The 12,073-nt window shown below is 37.8% G+C and overlaps 1 pseudogene; it reads left to right on the top strand.

Annotated features, from left to right (window-relative positions):
• Positions 1-323: 323 nt before the first annotated feature.
• LOC701346 (60 kDa heat shock protein, mitochondrial pseudogene) lies at positions 324-2,043 on the top strand (annotated as a pseudogene).
• Positions 2,044-12,073: the final 10,030 nt, after the last annotated feature.

Here is a 12,073-nt window from a genome sequence, read left to right on the forward strand (position 1 = left end):
CAGCACTTCTATTCAATATTTGATCATTTAAACTGTTTATGAAAGATGGCTATTAATTCAATGTTCAGCAAAACTGTAGTAAGTCCCAACCAAGGTGTAAGGCACTATTATAATAAATAAGAATACAGTAATAATAAGAAATACACGTTGCTCTAGCCTTTATAAAACATGTAGTTCAAAGTAGAAGAAAGGACTTTTAATTAGTTATTAGGCAAATAGGACAATGAAACAAAAGACATAGCTCAGAAACAAATATATACTTCCCTCACTGACCGCCGACCACCTGCCTCACCAAGCGCACAACCTGTTGCCGCCCCGCAGAAATGCTTCGTTTACCCACAGTCTTTTGCCAGATGAGACCGGTGTCCAGGGTACTGGCTCCTCATCTCACTTGGGCTTACGCCAAAGATAATTTTGGTGCAGATGCCTGAGCCTTAATGCTTCAAGGTATAGAACTTTTAGCCAATGCTGTAGCCGTTACAATGGGGCCAAAGGGAAGAACAGTGATTATTGAGCAGAGCTGGGGAAGTCCTAAAGTAACAAAAGATGGTGTGACTGTTGCAAAGCCAATTGACTTAAAGGATAAATATAAAATATACTGGAGCTAAATTTGTTCAAGATGTTGCCAATACCACAAATAAAGAAGCTGTGGATGGCACTACCACTGTTACTGCACTGGCACACTCTATTGCCAAGGAAGGCTTAGAGAAGATTAGCAAAGGGGCTAATCCAGTGGAAATCAGGAGAGGTGTGATGTTAGCTGTTGATGCTATAATAGCTGAACTTAAAAACCAGTCTAAACCTGTGACCACCCCTGAAGAAACTGCACGGATTGCTACAGTTTCTGCAAATGGAGACAGAGAAATTGGCAATATCATCTCTGATGCAGTGAAAAAGGTTGGAAGAAAGGGTATCATCACAGTAAAGAATGGAAAACCACTGAATGATGAATTAGAAATTATTGCAGGCATGAAGGTTGATCAAGGATATATTTCTCCATACTTAACTAATATATCAAAAGATCAGAAATGTGAATTCCAGGATGCCTATCTTCTGCTGAGTGAAAAGAAAATTTCTAGTGTCCAGTCCATTGTACCTGCTCTTGAAATTGCCAATGCTCACTGTAAGCCTTTGGTCATAATCACTGAAGAGTTAATGGAGAAGCTCTAAGTACACTCGTCTTGAATAGGCTAACGGTTAGTCTTCAGGTTGTGGCAGTCAAGGCTCCAGGGTTTGGTGACAATAGAAACAACCAGCTTAAAGATATGGCTATTGCTACTGGTGGTGCAGTGTTTGGAGAAGAGGGGTTGACCCTAAATCTTGAAGACGTTCAGCCTCATGACTTAGGAAAAGTTGGAGAGGTCATTGTGACCAAAGATGATGCCATGCTCTTAAAAGGAAAAGGTGACAAGGCTCAAATTGAAAAATGTGTTCAAAAAATCATTGTGCAGTTAGATGTCACAACTAGTGAATATGAAAAAGAAAACCTGAATGAACTGCTGGCAAAACTTTCAGATGGAGTAGCTGTGCTGAAGGTTGGTGAGACAAGTGATGCTGAAGTGAATGAAAAGAAAGACGGAGTTACAGATGCCCTTCATGCTACAAGAGCTGCTGTTGAAGAAGGCATTGTTTTGGGAGGGGGTTGTGCCCTGCTTTGGTGCAATTCAGCCTTGGACTCATTGACTCCAGCTAATGAAGATCAAAACATTGGTACAGAAATTATCAAAAGAACACTCAAAATTCTAGCAATGACCATTGCTAAGAAAGCAGGTGTTGAAGTATCTTTGATAGTTGAGAAAATTATGCAAAGTTCCTCAGAAGTTGGTTATGATGTTATGGTCGGAGATTTTGTGAATATGCTGCAAAAAAGAATTACTGACCCAACAAAGCTTGTGAGAACTGCTTTATTGGATGCTTCTGGTGTGGCCTCTCTGTTAATTACAGCAGAAGTTGTAGTCACAGAAATTCCTAAAGAAGAGAAGGATCCTGGAATGGGTGCAATGGATGGAATGGGAGGTGGTATGGGAGGTGGCATGTTCTAACTCCTAGAGCAGTGCTTTATCTTTATTAATAAACTGTGACAGGAAGCCCAAGGCAGTGTTCCTCACCAATAACTTCAGAGAAGACAGTTGGAGAAAATGAAGAAAAGGCTGGCTGATGTTAAGGAAATCACAAAAACCATCAGTTACTGGTTTCAGTTGACAAAATATATAATGGTTTACTGCTGTCATTGTCCATGCCCACAGATAATTTAGTTTGTATTTTTGAATAAAAAGACATTTATACATTCCTGATGCTGGGTAAAAGAGCCATGTACCAATGTACTGCTTTCAACTTAAATCACTGAGGCATTTTTACTACTGTTCTGTTAAAATGAGGATTTCAGTGCTTGCCACCACCAGATGAGAAGTTAAGCAGCCATTCTGTGGAGAGTGAGAATAATTGTGTACAAAGTAGAGAAATATCCAATTATGTGACTATCTTTGTGTAACAAAAATTTGTTTAAAGTTAAAAAAAGAAACAAATATATACCTGATTTATGATAAAATTAACACATGGTAAGGATGGTCTTTTCAATAAACTGGATATTAAAGATACATATCTTGATGTACTCATTTTACAACATAAACAAAAATCACTTTTACATGAATAGTATAAAACAATAAGCTTCTAGGAAAAAAAAAAACAAGAGAATAAAGTCAATAAAGTCATGATTTGGGGGTAGATAACAATTTCTTAAATAAGACAGAAAATCCACAAAGAAAAATCTTGACAAATTATACCTTATTAAAATTGAGAACTTCTGTTCTTCAGAAGGTTCTGTGAAAGGTAAGCCAAAGACTAGGAGATGATATTTGCAATGCACACATATTCAACAACAGACAAATATACAAAATAGATTACAAAAAGAATATAAAACAAACCTCTAACATATCAATGGAGTGTGGTAGGGGAGGCAGCCCAATAACAAAGTGAGCAAAGACTTGAACAGGAATTTTACAAAAGAAGATATATAAATGGCTGATATATAAATAGCCAATAAAAAGACATTCATCCTCATTAGTCACCATTATGGAGATGCAATTTATAAAAACACAATGAAGATACCACTATACACACATCAGAATGAAGAAATAAAATATTGGAAATACCAAATGTTGACAAGAATGCAAATTCACTAAAATTTTCATACACTCATGGTGGGAGTTTATTTTTTATTTATTTAATTTTTAATTTTTAATTTCTGTGAACACATAGTAGGTATATATATTCATGGGGCTGGTGGGAGTTTAAATTACTAGAACCCATTTAGGAAACTGCTTGACAGTGTCTACTAACACTGAACATATGCCTACCCATGACCCTGCAAATTTACTCCCGGAAATACACCTAATAGAAATACATAAATCTTTCAGAAATAAAAAGCAGATACAAGCATAAAAGAATGTTCATTACAACAGCAGCAGCCATGATAGCCAGAAATTAAAAATGACACAAATGACAATGAACATTAGAATGGATTAACCACATCGCGGTATATTCATTCAAAGAAACAGGAACGAAAGACCACTGCCATTCACACCATGAATTTTACAAACGTAATATTGAGTCAAAGAAGACCCCAAGAAATACAGACTGTATGGTTTCATTTAAGTGAAGTTCAAGAAAATACAAACTAATCTGTGGCACTAGAAGTCAAGATATTGGTTACCTTGAAGGAGCTTATTACTGGAAGAGGGAACAAAGGGGTTTTTGGAGTGCTGGTAATATATTTTTTTATCTGAATAGGTGATAACATGTATGTGCACATTTTATGAAAATTCATCTCTCTCTCTCTCTCTATATATATATATATATACACTCATGATTTGTTCACATTTTTGTGTGATGCTGTACTTCAATTAAAAGTTTATTTAAATGAAAAGAAAATTAGAAGTTTGATGAGAGGTTTGGAAATTAACAGGATGATATGCAAGTATATCACAGAAGACAGATAAAGTCAGGACAGGCATCCTAAAGGACATACTATTTAAATTGAACTATAGGAATTATCCAGGAAAAAGTAGGTGTGGTGTCAGTGGCAGGGAACAGGTAGAGTAGAGATGGAGAGACTCTTTGGGGAAAGAAAGGATTTGAGCAGAAACCTGGACACATGAAAAGGGCATAGCTCATTCAAGATATGGAAGGAAGCCTGATGCAAGTAAAAAGATCTAGGGTAGGAGTGGCACGAAATGAGGCTGAAGACATAGGCAAGGTCTAGGCCAGACAGGGCCTTACCTGCCATATCAAGGGTTTCGAGTTCTATCTTAAATGCAATGGAAAGTTATAGATAGACTTTTAGTACAGGCCTGACATGACCTGGTTTTATTGTTAGAAGATGGCTACAGCATGGAGAATTGATTAGATGGAAGAAAGACTGGAATTGGAGAGACTGTTTAAGAGACTGTCACAGTACCCCAGGTAGAAGATGAAGATGGATTCCATTAGCCTGGACAGAGGGAATAGAGAGAAAGAAATGTAGGATGTAAATTGATGATGGGATATAAGCTATAAAGAAAAGGTACAAGTCAGGGAGGTTTCCCAGAGGTCTTTCCAGACAATTGGGTGGATGATAATACCAGCTATTGAGATAAGGAATCCTGGAGAATGGTTAGATCAAAGCAAAAGGATGTGTTCCATTTTAGACATATTGACCTTGAGATCTTCTGCAGGACATCCAAGAGGAGGTCTTAAGTAAGCATTTGACACATAAGTCGCAAATTCAGGACAGAGGCCTGAATTGAAGGCATAAGTCATTAGTGATTCTACTTCTTGTTGGCAATAGAATGTGTGACAGAATTATTTTTCAGTATTAACATATGCTTTGTTTTTGTCCAAAAATTATTTTACCCTATAAACTACCCCCATTCAGGCAACAAAACTTTACCATATTAATTGTATCCAAAAAAAGGGCCAAATTCTAGACTTCTAAGTCAAAGCTCTGAAGGACTTGAGGCCCAAATTTTGCATCATAAACAACAGATTCAAAATAATACATAATCAGTTAGAATTAGTTTTCCTGCCCCAGAAAAGATAAAGGGTTTGAGGGCTGGGACAGAAAAGAGTTGAAGAAGTGACAAAAATCTACAGGTGGTTTCTCTGATAAGGGGCCCTATTTATTACCCCTCTACCCATAACTGCCCTGGGCTGACTCTTAGGAAAGGGAGAGAAAACAATGGACACCTCAGATATGCAATCAGCTTAAATATGGAGGAAGCTATGTCTCAGTTCTCGTGTGAATCCCAGGGAGTTGATAGGGTCTTCAGAGGGCAGGGTAACTAAGCTATAGCAGACCAGTCCCAGACAGCCTGAGTGTTCCATGCTCCAGTGAGGCATGTGAAAATAACAGAAGTTGCTGAGAGAGAGAAGTGAGCGCTAAAGACCTATTGGTCAATATGAGAAAAACGTAACAGCCATTTCAATGGATTGATGAGCAAAAAGAAGATGGAACAAAGATGTATCAAACAATATAAAAGTCTTCTTAAAATACTATTACCTTGCCCCAAATCTACACATGTTAGATGCTAGCTCTTGCTAGAAAAATGCTGCATTAACAAACTATCCCAAACTCAGTGTCTTAAAATAATAGCTATTTAGCAAATGTGTCTGCAGGTTTGCTGGGAGTTAGCTGATCTAGGCTGATGTGATGGGGGGTAAATTCTGCTGGACATGTCTCTCACCCTTTTTCTAGGACTGGTGGACTAGTTGAGGCTTGTTTCTCTTATGGTGCCAGTGAAGGTACAAAGGTCAGCATATCCAAATCTGCATATGTTTCAAACCTCTAATCACATTACACCTGATAATATCCCATTGATATATGCTTGCTAATATCCCGCTAAGTCCCGTGGCTGAATCTGGAGTCAAGAGCTCAGAATAGCCTTGTCCAAAGTTATTCAGTAAAGAGAAGGGTGAAGAATTGGGGCTATTGATTCTGTGTCTACCACATCCATACTTAGATGAAATCCCTGGAAGTGGAGGAAGGAAATATCTATGATTTAACCACAAAAGATACAAATTAGTGACAGAAAAATAAAATCACATTGCTTGCACACCCAGGATTTTGAATTGGGATTTGATAGGAATATTACAATAGGGGCATAAACAAAATGCAAAAAGAACCCAAAGGAAAAATCTCATTCTGACATCAGAATGACATCACAAATAAGGTGACATTTGATGAATGTCCTACGAAAGATGATTAGAATTTTGAACTGAGGTTAAGTAAAAGCACAGAATCATGAAAATTATTCTTTGAAATGGCAAAGATTTCTGTGGCTGGATCATGGGATTTATTGAGTGGAGCGATTTCTCCTCAGGAGACCAGACACATGTGAGCTACGCGAATCCACAGAAGTGTTGTTATCTTTCTATTTTTTCCTCGCTTATATGAAGGACTATAGGTCAGGAACTGTGCAAGAGGAGGAATGTGCATATGTTGGGGTGGGGATAGATAGGGGAGGTCTGGAAGGGATAATTCATTTCAAACTCAAAATAGCAGACTGAGAGAAGACATAGGGAGAACAGACAGAGAAACCAGTAAAGCTGGAAAAAGATAAGAGAAAACCACAACAAGACCTGTTTAACCCTAATTTCTGTGGCTTTTCTGATGAAGATGTAGTATTAATTGTTTCAGAGTTCATCAGAGATTCACGTATCTTAAATCTGAGATATAAGCCAGTTGAAAACAAACATTCCACTTGAGTGGCATTTTAATGACACAAAGGCTAAAAGGGGGGGGGGACATTTGCATAGCAATAACTATTATTGTTTTAAAACTGCATAGAATTTTCAGAGCCCGGAACAACCACCAAATCAGGAATTCAAACCGCACCCTGGGAAGACTGGACTTCCTTTTGTTAAAAAGAAAAACCAAAGATCTCTGAGGTTAGTTACCAGGCAGTAAAAATCAAAAGTCCAAGCTCCCCTCTAACCACTGGAATATTTGCCATGTGGACCCACACCCACCTAGGACATTGCCAAAACCCCAAAAAAGTACCATGACTAAGATCCATGTCTTTCTCTGGGTACTATTTCCACAGAAAGCTTCTTATGTCTCTTCCCTGACATTTCACAAAATAGAGAAAAAGGAAAAGAAAAAAAATATCCCTGAGGAAAGGCCAAGTATAAAGAAGAATTTGATTTGGCATTGCTTTGAAAGATTCCACTTACTTCGTCAACCCATGGAATGCTTATTGTTGAACCAACACCGTAAGAAGGACATGGCTTCAGCTTCAATAAGACTGCACTGTATGCAAAAATATTGAATAAATGGATAAATAATAATTATTGAACTCCTATTGTGTGCCAGAAATGGTAGTGAGAATTCTACATGTGACTCAAAGATCCTGACAAAGATTTCAGAAAGTAAATATTTTTATTATCCCCGTTTTATAGATGAGAAAGCTGAGGCAGAAATATATTGTGTATCTTTTCCAAGGTTGACATGATAAGAAAGTAGCCAAGTGAGGATTCAGTCCGAGCACTCTGATTCCAGGGTTCATCTGCTCGTGTGCTATGTTCACTGACTCCTAGAGAAGAAATTAGAAATAACACCAACCTTACATTAAACTTTCCAAAGAATATAAAAAGAGAGAACAATTTCCAACTCATTTTATGAGACCAGAATATCCTTCACTAAAAGCTGACATGGATATAATAAAAAAGGAAAATTACAGACCAATCTGTCTTGGGAAGGTAGAAGCCAAAAAAAAAAAATGGTATACCAAAATACCAACAAATTGGCTTCAGAGAATTCATATAAACAAATAAGAAAACGATAACCCAAAGAAAAATGAGATTTCACAAAAGAAGATATCCAAATGGTTAAAAAAAAAAAAAAAAAAGGGAAAAAGCCACATATTTTTTTAAGTGCTCAATGTCATTAGTCATCAGGGAAATGCAAATTAATGACATGACGTGTCCACCCGAATGATTACAAGTAAAAAGACTGACAAGACAAGGAGCTGGCGAGTATATAAAACAAGAGGAACTCTTGGTACAGTCACTTTGGAGAAAAGTCTAGAAGTATCTACCATAGGTGAACACATAAAATGCCCTATGAACCATACATTCAACTCCTAGGTTTTTACTCAGCAGAAATTCACATATGTGCACCAAAAGACATGTACAAAAATGTGTTTGTGACACTTTTATTCATAAGAGCCCAAAACTGGCAACAACCTAAGTAACTATTAACAGTGTAATGGAAAAATTATGATCTATTTATATTAGGGAGTACAATACAGCAATAAAAATGATCTACTGCTATACACAATAATTTGAATAAATCTCACAAATTACAACGTTGAGTAAGAAAAAAGCCAGGCATGAAAGTGGGCATACCCTCTATTTCCATTTACATACTGTTTTAAAATAGGCAAAACCGACCTATGGTGACAGAAGTCAGAAAAATACTTACTTTCTGGGAAGTGTTTGTAGCAATTGGTAAGAGAAGAAGGATGCTGGGAATGCTTTATTTGTTGATCAGGGCATTGCTTACATGGTTGTGTCCACTTAATGTTTCAAGTATAGTTCCAGAAGTAACACCTTGGTGAGAGAGAAGGTAATCCAAATTCATGGTATGTGTATCTTAAGTGAAAGTGGTTCAACCAGGTAGAAGAACACTAAGCAGATTAAATTTCAAAATCAGCTAAATATCCACAGCATCATTTATTGAGTATCCAAAATATGCATGAAACAAATGTTAAGTCCTGAGAATAAAAAGATGAAAAGACCAACTTGCTATCAGGAAATTGTTCACAATCAAGCTTTTTTGAAAAGGAGGTATAAAAATAATCTATTTCAAAACAAAGTCTGCTCTCTCGGAATTAGGCAAATAGTTTTGAGAGTTTAGGGGAGTGGGGGAAGGCCCTCCAGAAGTGGCAACACTTAAATCTTGTAAGTTTTGCAGGGGAAAGGGCTTTATCAGCCCTTCATCAGCCCATCCATCAGGTGGAAGAGGGAGGGGGTCTGGGCAAAGGTATTTGAAACAGTTGACTGCATTTGCAGAAGAGGACACTGAGAGAAAGCATTGTGAATTACAGGAACATTAGGTAGGTAGGTATAACTAGAGCTGAAAATGCAAGACAGAAATAGAGGTGAGAGTGGGCAAGGAAGGGTCTCTTATTCCATTTTGGATTTTATCCTGTGGGACACTGGAGCTATTGGAGCTATTGAAGAATTTGTATTTAATCTAATGTGAAGGGTGGATGGGAGGAAGGTAAGACTGGGAAGATGAGGTAGGAGGTTTTATAAAAATTCAGGAATATAGTCAGGTTTTATTAAACAATTCAAAATCTTAGTGGTTTACAACAGCAAACATTTGCTTCTTACTGACAGGTCTGTGGGTCAGTCATGGTCAGTTTTAGCTTGGCTGGGTTGGGCCAGGCTTGGCTTGGCTCCACACTACATAGGCAGACTCCTGTGTGCTTCATGGGTTTTCCATTTCAAAATTCATGATGAAGGAGCAGTGTCTTCTCTGTTCTTCTATTGGTGGATGGCAGGAGTGCAGGGAGGTAGTGGAGTGGGAAGAAACAGGCAATATCTCCTAAAGCCTCTACTCACAGCTAGCATAGTATCCCTTCTATCCACCTGCCACCAGCCAGTCTCATGGCCAACCTCAGTGTCTATAGGACACAGTAGGATTCTCTACCCATAGGGTGAGGAAAGAGAGAATGAACACTTGTTGAACATATTAGCTCAAACTACCACACCAGGCAAAAGATTATGAACCCCTAAACCAAGGCAGACAGAGTAGGAATAAACAAGAGAGGATTAAGAAACCTAGACTAACCAGTTTCTGGTATCCTAGCTATTCTGGCTGAACAGAGATGAACTGTCTTGTGAGGAAACTAGGAAATTAAACCAGAAGTTTTAACTCAAGGAAGTACCTGATTAGAATTGGGTAGTCAATCTAAATCAATTAATGAATTTGAAAACATTAGCCCAAGATGAGAAATTCAAGGGCAAAGCCTCTCAAAGGGAGATAATAAGAGAGAAGAATTTAAATTAGTAGGAGGTGGGGTCAGTAACAATCTTGAGCTTATTCCAGTCCTTGAGGTAATGAGCATCCTGGGAGCTCTCAAAAAGCAGCCCCAGAACAGAGAAAGAATGACAGAAAGGAAGTAGTAGGAATGGGAGAGTTTAGGATGACTCCTAGCTGGGCAAGCTAACAAATTAGGTAAATACTAGGGTCCTGCTGAATTATGAAACATAGAAGAAGAGATTTTCAGAAAAAAGCTAGTATGTTCAATTTGGCATGATTTTTAAATCTGAGCCATCTAGGTGAGCATGCCTCCTACTGAGTTGACAATTAGGCCATAGAGTTCCTTCCTTTCATATTGTTTTCACATTCTAGAATTCCCTTTCTCTCCTCCGTCATCCATCCAAAGTCTAAAATTTTCATGATCATTTAAACTTCCAATGCTGTCTTCCTTCTCTGAGCTGCTTACATTTGAAATTAGCATACCTCATTTAACATGGGCCACTTGTGTTATATCTACACATGCACACATGTATGCACACATAACAATTTTGTACCCACAAGTAAACTGTAAGTTACATAATGACAAGGCCTTATGTGACTTTTGCATCTCCTTCAGAACTTTAGCACAGTACTGGAAAAATTTTGAAACCTAACTAAAAAATGCGTTGGATAATTAACTATTTTGTAGTACTTTTATGACCTAGTTTGAACATTTGAGATAATTCTTATTCTTTAAACACTTGTCCTGGTGTGTATCTCCATGACTAGATCTTTGTGCGATAAAAAAATTGTTGAAGTTTTAACCTTGATTCATACTAAGTGGCAGACAAAAGTTAACCTGGTTTAAAAATTAGGCCATAATAATCAATAATCAAGAGTCTCAAGAGTTGACAGGTTTTTTTTTTTCCAAGATGGTAGATTAGAGGCTTTTAGCACACCTAGGCTACTTGAAAATAGCAATATAGTACACAAAGATCAACTTTGTGAGCTTTAATTCACAAAGAAAAACAAGAATCCATCAGAATTAATTATGAAGGACACCCCAGATCCCAGAGAGGAGAACACTGGCAAAGAGCCCCCATGATAGCATCGGACTGGTAAAAATGAGTGAATCCCCAGTAGGTAAGAGAGGCAGAGAGCCTTTCTCCATGACTCATCTTTCCACTGCGGATCTGAGCAACCCAAGCCAAGGGAGAACACTTTGTTTCCCCTAGGTCCTGGAGCTAACTCGGGGAGAGGCTTGGAGACACTGTAAGGGAAAGATACCAGGAAAAGCTGCAGACATTTTCCTAGACTTGTAACTGAGAGCAGAATGCCATTTTTAATGGCATTGGTAGGAATATAAATTAGTTCAGCCACTTTGGAAGGTAATCTGGAGATTTTTCAAAAGAATTTAAAACAGAACTACGATTTGACACAGCAATTCCATTACTGGATATATACCCAAAAGACATACACACTTGCATGTTCATCACGGCACTATTCACAATAGCAAAGACATGGAATCAACCTAGGTGGCCATCAGCAGTGGATTGGATTTTTAAAATCTAGTACATATACACCATAGAATACTACACAGCCATAAAAAAGAACAAAATCGTGTCCTTTGCAGCTACATGGATGAAGCTGGAATTCATTATCCTAAGTGAATTAACATAGGAACAGAAAGTCACATACTGCATGTTCTCACTTATAAGTGAGAGCTAAACATCGGGTACTGATGGACAAAAAGATGGCAACAACAAAAACCAGGGACTACTAGAATGGGGAGGGGGGAGTGGGGCAAGAATTGAAAGACTAAGTATTGGGTACTATGCTCAATACCTGGGTGACAGAATCAATTGTACCCAAACCTCAGCATCATGCAATATACTCAGGTAACAAACCTGCTCATGTACCCCCTGAATTTAAAATAAAAAATGGAAAAAAAAGAGTTGACAAGACTGAATGGTCAACTACTTGGTGGTTTCTTTCCAAGCAGATGCCAATCAAAAGAAATAATACATGTTACAAATGTAAAAGCAACCAGAAAATCTAAGTATTTTCTCA

This window comes from Macaca mulatta, chromosome 5 (genome assembly GCF_049350105.2).
Source record: "Macaca mulatta isolate MMU2019108-1 chromosome 5, T2T-MMU8v2.0, whole genome shotgun sequence".
Classification (NCBI taxonomy): Eukaryota; Metazoa; Chordata; class Mammalia; order Primates; family Cercopithecidae; genus Macaca; species Macaca mulatta.